This window comes from Copadichromis virginalis, unplaced genomic scaffold, assembly GCF_057382275.1.
Source record: "Copadichromis virginalis isolate Kocher_CV1m ecotype Utaka unplaced genomic scaffold, C_Virginalis_male_GT1.1 unmapped_scaffold_1, whole genome shotgun sequence".
Classification (NCBI taxonomy): Eukaryota; Metazoa; Chordata; class Actinopteri; order Cichliformes; family Cichlidae; genus Copadichromis; species Copadichromis virginalis.
In genome coordinates this window covers 10,633,773-10,640,768 of record NW_028188589.1, presented here as the reverse complement: position 1 = coordinate 10,640,768, position 6,996 = coordinate 10,633,773, and the positions used below count along the sequence as shown (strand labels likewise).

The window sequence follows — 6,996 nt, the reverse complement described above, 5'->3', positions numbered from 1 at the left end:
TGGTGGTAATTAACAGTTTGTTCTTGTTAGCTAATTATGTCATTAAAGGTAGCAGCAGAAGCCTTGTGTTGAAAGCCCATTCACTCACACATTCACACAGTATGTGTCTGTCTGTGTTACACTGTGGACATCCCTTCTGTTGGAGCGCCATCTTGTGGCAGGTTTAAGAAATGTTCTTCTTGTAAATCCAAACTGATGCACCTCCATAGCAGACTGTGGAGGCTTTCAGTGACATGAAGACTTGATTTATACTGTCATATTCTCCTGTTACACAAAGCACAGCACGCTGAACATGGATGAACTGAAACTCCCAGCATGTGACTGAGGAAAAGCACAAATCATTCTCACACTGACTCCTGCTTGATTTTAGATTTGCTTTCAAATCCTCACACTTTCATATGAAGCACTAAATGGGCTCCAGACTGTTTATCTCAGCTTCCTGTCAAACACACTGCTGCTCACACCGAGGCTCAGTTTACTCCTCCAGCCTGGCTTAACCTGCTGTCTGTTAAAAACAGTCCCACACTCCTCTGTTTAATCCTTCTGATCAGACTCTTTGATTTTGTATTGTTTTTACCTGAAGTTGTGTTTTTGACATGGTTCTGTCTGTGAAATAAAGCTCACACACACACTGCTACAGTCCTTCATACACTTAGAAACGAAGCTGCTCCTTTCCTCAGTGCTGACACATAAAGAAGAGTTGGTTTTATATCCAACACGTCTCTGTTCCAGAAAACAGCTTCAGCAGCCTCTGAGTCTGAACTTGGAGTTGGTTATAAGCCACAGGCCTGTGTGCACAGCAATGAGGAAATATAATGCAGTAAGTGAAACATGGATGTGTGGAACAGATTATCCCAAAGGTTGATTCTGTTCATCTGGACGTTCTCAGTGAAACATTTGGTCTCTCGGTCAGGTGACTCCTTTAGTCTCAGCTGACTGCAGCTTTCCAAACCTTTGTCACTGGATCACTCACTTCATCTCCAACGTGTCCCTGACACAGACAGCTGGAGCCGTTACAGCAAAATCATTGATCATCGTTTTTAGAACATTAGCTGGTGTTGGTGGGCAGGCTAGCAGTGCTAATTGTTAGCACTAGTTCTGCTGCTCTCCCTTTGTCTCTGTTATTGTTGGTCTTTAGTGAACAATAGAAAGTGTCTTCATGAGACTGTTGCCTAATGTTCAAATGTAGATAACACCACCTGCACCAACCTGTTACACAGCACAACCCTCTGGTGTAGCTTTGCCCATACGGTAAAAAAATATATTTTAAAATACATTTTAAAATATATTTATATATTTAAAATGTATTTTAGCACATATATTTTTTGGCCATTTTTTGTATATTTTGAAATATATTTCAAAATACATTTTGAAATATATTTCAAAATGTATTTTAAAATATATAAATATATTTTAAAATACATTTTAAAATATATTTATATATTTTGAAATGTATTTTAGCACATATATTTTTTGGCCATTTTTTGTATATTTTGAAATATATTAATAAAATATATTTCAAAATACAATTTAAATGTATTTAAAATCATTCAAAAAAATATAAATTTAACCCTTCATATATTTCTAAGAAAACACATTCACATGTAACATCTGAAAGAAATCTTTATTTGATGTTTAAAACATACATATAGCATATCAATCAAGCAAGGAATATTCATTTTATAAGTTTATTCTCATTACATACTTAAACATTCTAAAAGAAACACACACACATATACATATATGTGTGTGTATATATATATATATATATATATATATATATATATATATATATATATATATATATATATATATATATATATATATGTACACACACAGTCTCAGTTCCCCCAGCTTTCACTGCAATCCTCAAAGCCCTTCTGGACACGCTGGGAAACCCCTTCCTTACCGCCACTGTAACAAACAAAAGTCACAGTTCTATTACTTTTATCAGAGTTAAAATAAAAATGTGATTTATGTTAGCTGGCTTCATTTAGCAAACAGATATTTCTGTTTATACAGATAAAGATATTAATACAGATATATTTTACGCATAATTTACCTCTTTTTTTTTCCTAGATGGGAAGTCTATCCAGTTCACATTACAGTAATGCTAACACCCCTTTTGGTCGTCTCTCCTTACCTTCCAGCATTCATAAATCTGTTGACCTTCTTTGTCTGAGACCAACCACTACAATGCATCATCACCTATTTGTATTGGTAACTTACTTTACAACCTATTTTAATGGTTGCAAAGTAAGTTACTTGTGCTGTATGCAATTTTAGATACACAGAAAGTCTTCACTTACTATATATGGCTGTCATAGTGTCCTTATCAAGGGCAGTTCTTCACTCTGCGCCGATGTCCGTTTTGCTCTGTCCTCCTATAAAAAGCATGAACATTTGAGTGTTTGACTAGTTTTAGATTTCCAAAAATTTGATATTTGTACAACTAAACATTTGAACTACAATATATGCTATTGAGCGATACTTTTATGGGTAATTTTTGGTAAAGAAACTGGTGACAGAGTTGTAGGCTTTTTAAAGTACTATTAGCTAACCATTTGAACTGACTTTCAAAGCTGATTACCTTTTAAATTGCTGTGGATCAAAACCTCCAGTGGGAAGGCGGCCATTAGAAGAACACGCACCATTGAACCTGAAAATAACAAAAACAAACAAAAAACAGAACAATATATAAGAGTCCGGTAGGGTAATAAATCTCTTCTGAAGCAATATAGTTATTTTGGGTGAAAAACAAAACATTCCTCTAAAATATATATACTGACATCAGCAATCAACATCATGATTGTAATTATTTCCTTTTTAGTACATCTACTGCTGTTTGCATGTGTCAAGCACTACGACTGTATCTATGCATATAAATTCACCATATATATCCAGCAAAAATGTTTTGTTATAGGAAAACAAACAAAGGCATTCAATCAGAGGTGAGAAATTAATTGGGAATATGAATTATAGGTGAACTATTCTTTACCTACTAGCAATCAAGCTTCTTTAACCAAGAAGCTTGAAATATTTGAATGTAAAATAAAATAAATAAATAAATAATAATAAAAATAACATGATGTAATTAAAATGCACAACTTACATTAAGGAAATCTGCATTTGTATCCACAGGCTAAAAGTAAAACAGTAAATGTGTTAGTGATAGTACAGGTATTTGTAAAAAAAAAAAAAAAGAGGCAGTAACTGTGACGCTTCTAGTGGGATGCTAAATGCAGAGATTTATATTTACAGTATAATACTGCATGTACGGGTAGCTGTGTTGTGAACTGTAACTGAATATTAGAGAATCTCAGAGAAATTAAATGTATTTATTTTTTTAATTTATCAATCATAAAACTGTCTGTTTTGAAGGCCTGTTACGATAACGACTTTTTGTTGGTCGGTATATTGCCCCATAAACAATTGCGACAAGTTATGTCATTGTCATTTTAAGACCATTTTATGTCTTTGAATGTATAATCATAATATAACACCATAATAATGCAAGATCTACACACTTTCAATTGACAAACCAACATCTAATTCTTAAAGTATTTAGATCATTGAAATTAGGAATCAAAATATTAGATACCTTAAAAACTTGAATAAATAGTAAGTTTTCTAACAAATAGAAAACAATGATATTTAATGTTATTGTTTTGTTATCATTATATTTTATTTTTGTAAATATAATGGCAGATAAATTACATCATCAACAATTATTGAGGTCATGTACATGTACTGTGTGTTAAGTCGATATATCGATTATTGTGATAGGCCTACTGTTTTGGTATCATAACGAGCTTGTCAAACATGCATGACCACTAAACAATGTCTAAGCAGTAGTACTGGTCTGAATGACAACAAACATAACTAGTGTTTTGGAAAACCTGTTAGAAAACAGTTATTTCAATAATTATGATTAGCATGTGACACAGACACCGCATAAAAAACCACAACAACAAATACTTACTTTAGGAGGATGGGGGAGGGCAGCATGAGGTTGAGACTTTGACATCTGTAAGAAACAAATTCATGTATTACAAACAAGTCACTTAAAAATACATTAATGTGGCAGACTGTTCCCTGTTCAGATGCAGTGTATAAGTACAATCAGGGCTGTCACAACAATGGGGTGGGGCCAAGTGGCTGCAACCCTAGGTACAATGTGCAGGTATATATAATTACATATAATATATGTGAATAAAGCAAGAATCTGTTTAGGTTAGTCACTGTGCTGACTGATGCTTGCTAGGTTTATATGATTGCAAACTGCACAAAAACAACAACAGCAACAACATTAATGACAATGACAAACAAAATTACTTACATTTATGTAAATCTCACATTAGGAAGATCTGCATTCGATTTCATGGGCTGAAATAAATAGGCAGAAACATTACTGCTAAAAAAATAAAAAACAAAAACTCTAAAAAGCCTAAAAATGACTTAAAAAGCAAGGAAATGTGGAACATTGTAATTAGCGAACATTAATAAAGCATAACTGTTCTTTGTTTCTAACCTTGGTAAGTACTCTGTAGCCAGAAGGAGAGGTAGGATTTCTGTGAAAGCCAAATTAAATGTGAATAGGCTTTGATAGTTATTGAGAAGGCAGAATAATAAGAAAAGGCAAAAGTACGTCACAATATAATTAATTAAGTTAAATATTTTGATTACCAAATTATGGAAGCGTGGAGCTGCCACCCAGGCAAAAGAAAAATAGAGCTGTATCACGTTATGACGTGAAATGTTTATTGTTCTAACATTATGCTTTTCATGTTTGTATAATACAGTGGTTCTTAACCTTGTTGGAGGTACCGAACCCCACCAGTTTCATATGCGCATTCATTGAACCCCTCTTTAGTGAAAAATAAAGTGTGTTTTTTTTTCAAATTAGACGTAGATATGTTTTTTACTGGTGCACAAAATGAGCCGTGCACGTCACAGCGGAGGCTCTGCCGAACCCCTGAGACCAACTCACCGAACCCCTAGGGTTCGATCGAACCCAGGTTAAGAACCACTGGTATAATATAATATCACGTTATTATAATATACATAATTGTCACGTTCGCACAATATTGTACGGACGTGATAATTATGTACATTTTTCGTACAATGTTGTTCAAACATGTTGTTCAAACATGATAGTATATTGTTAGAACGATAAACTTTTCACGTTATAACGTGATATACTTATATTTCTCTTTTGCCTGGGTGGCAGCTCTACGCTTCCGTTCCAAATAAGCGAGAATAAAGTAATATTATATGGGAAAAGGCACCTGCTAGCTTGATGATGGAGGCGTCTTAGACTGGCCACCCGCCTTGGCTTCTTGTCGCCACTCCACGAAATAAAGGTCCGTTTCCTCCATGCCGGCTAATTATTCATCCTCATTAAAATCTCGTATATGTTCAGTTGGCAGAATTGAGAATTTTACATCTTCCAACCACTTAATTAACGCGAACATAATCGGCTTGTTTCTTCCCGTCTCCTGTATCCGGCCGTTCCTCTCGCTGTCAGATTTCGCGCCTCAGAGACGTCGTTATTTTTCAAAAAAAAAAAAAAAGAAAGAAAGAAAGAAAGAAACAGCAACAACTACTAAAGAGAGTTTTTGCACGTTCATTGCACATTTGTGGGAATGTTTAAATATTTAATTTTTATTAATTACTTTTCATTATATCTTTATTTTTTAAACCACCGTGGCAATGCGCATGCGCATACACTCCTGCACGCAAAGGGCTTTGGAGTTGACGTAATGTCGCAATGCATTGTGGGAGCGCAGCACCATCTTGGCAGGTCACGAATCAAAACAAGTTTGCTACGAACCATTCTGAAACGTAGCTCAAAAGAAAATGACGGTATAGATACAGATTCTGTCCAGATGCAAAGAGACGGTACTTGATTGTTGAAATGTGGACCCATATGAAATATAGCCGTGGAGTAGAAACCCTGAAGACCAAACCGCTATTGACTTAGCATGATCTACTCTCATACCTTGTCTGTGGAGTCAGAGCATACACGGTGCACCAATTTCGCAATTATAAATCTCTGGAGGCGCACATCCAATAGCTAGGTTTCATTTGACGTAGACGTGACGTCGACGTAAAGCGCAAAATTTGACTGGCGGTCGGAAGTGAAAAAGATAAGCGCAAAATCACAGACAGACAGTACGCAAAATGCCTATGTCCTGTTGTGTTTACGAATGCTCCAGTAGGTCGACCAGAGAAACTGATAAACGGTATTTTAGGGTACCAAAAATAGCCCAACGAAGAGGAGAAAAATGGAAAATTCTAACCGAAAAACGTAGGAAAAAATGGATTTTAAATTTACGTTTACAGTCGGGAGGAGCAGAGTCTGCCAATGCCCGTGTCTGCAGCGACCACTTCGTCAGAGGTAATGTTATGTTTGCAAACGAACTTATTAGCATTAGGTTGTCGTTAAATTCTCGTTTACTTAGTGCTTTTAAGTTAGTAGTCTAATATTGACTTGATTGGGACTATAGGCTGCCCAAGTGCTTTGGATGACGAAGAGTCAGAGGACTGGGCTCCGACGGTCAATCTCGGCTACGAACGAAAACCCAGATCGGAATCAGTTCTCAAACGAGAGAAAAGAATGAAGCTTAAGGCAGAACAGCATCGATGTGCAGAGGCGATTTTGGATATGCAACAGACGGCTGAGAGCCCGGATTTGAGCCTAGTGACAGTGGAGAACAGGCTACTAACCCTGCCATACAATTGCAATGAGCTGCAATCACTTCTCCATCCTCCTTTGCAATTACCCAAGTCTTCAGAGGTGTCTCGTTAGACCGCTGAGAATGGTTTACCTTGAAACAAACAACTGTCACTCTAACGAAGTCCTAAGGATGTGGCATGTTTGTTGACGTTAAAGCCGCTACCGCTAACTGTTAGCGTGTTTAAGATAAAGCAATATAAGAACAAACACTCACCCTTGCAAACACCAAACTGTATCCATCACGGAGACGTTTTGTT

General features: G+C 35.9%; 1 long non-coding RNA gene across 2 annotated transcripts; it reads right to left on the bottom strand.

Moving 5' to 3' along the window:
• Positions 1-1,846: 1,846 nt before the first annotated feature.
• On the bottom strand, positions 1,847-5,543 carry LOC146679823 (uncharacterized). Of its 2 annotated transcripts, XR_014918484.1 has the most exons (8): positions 5,289-5,543; positions 4,532-4,571; positions 4,340-4,386; positions 3,983-4,027; positions 3,113-3,142; positions 2,591-2,659; positions 2,310-2,384; positions 1,847-1,914 (listed from the first exon to the last, which is right to left on the bottom strand). It is a non-coding gene; the product is annotated as an uncharacterized LOC146679823 (long non-coding RNA). The 2 variants fall into 2 exon arrangements; XR_014918483.1 differs by lacking the exon at positions 5,289-5,543 and having other exon boundaries at positions 4,340-4,650.
• Between the last annotated feature and the right edge of the window lie 1,453 nt (positions 5,544-6,996).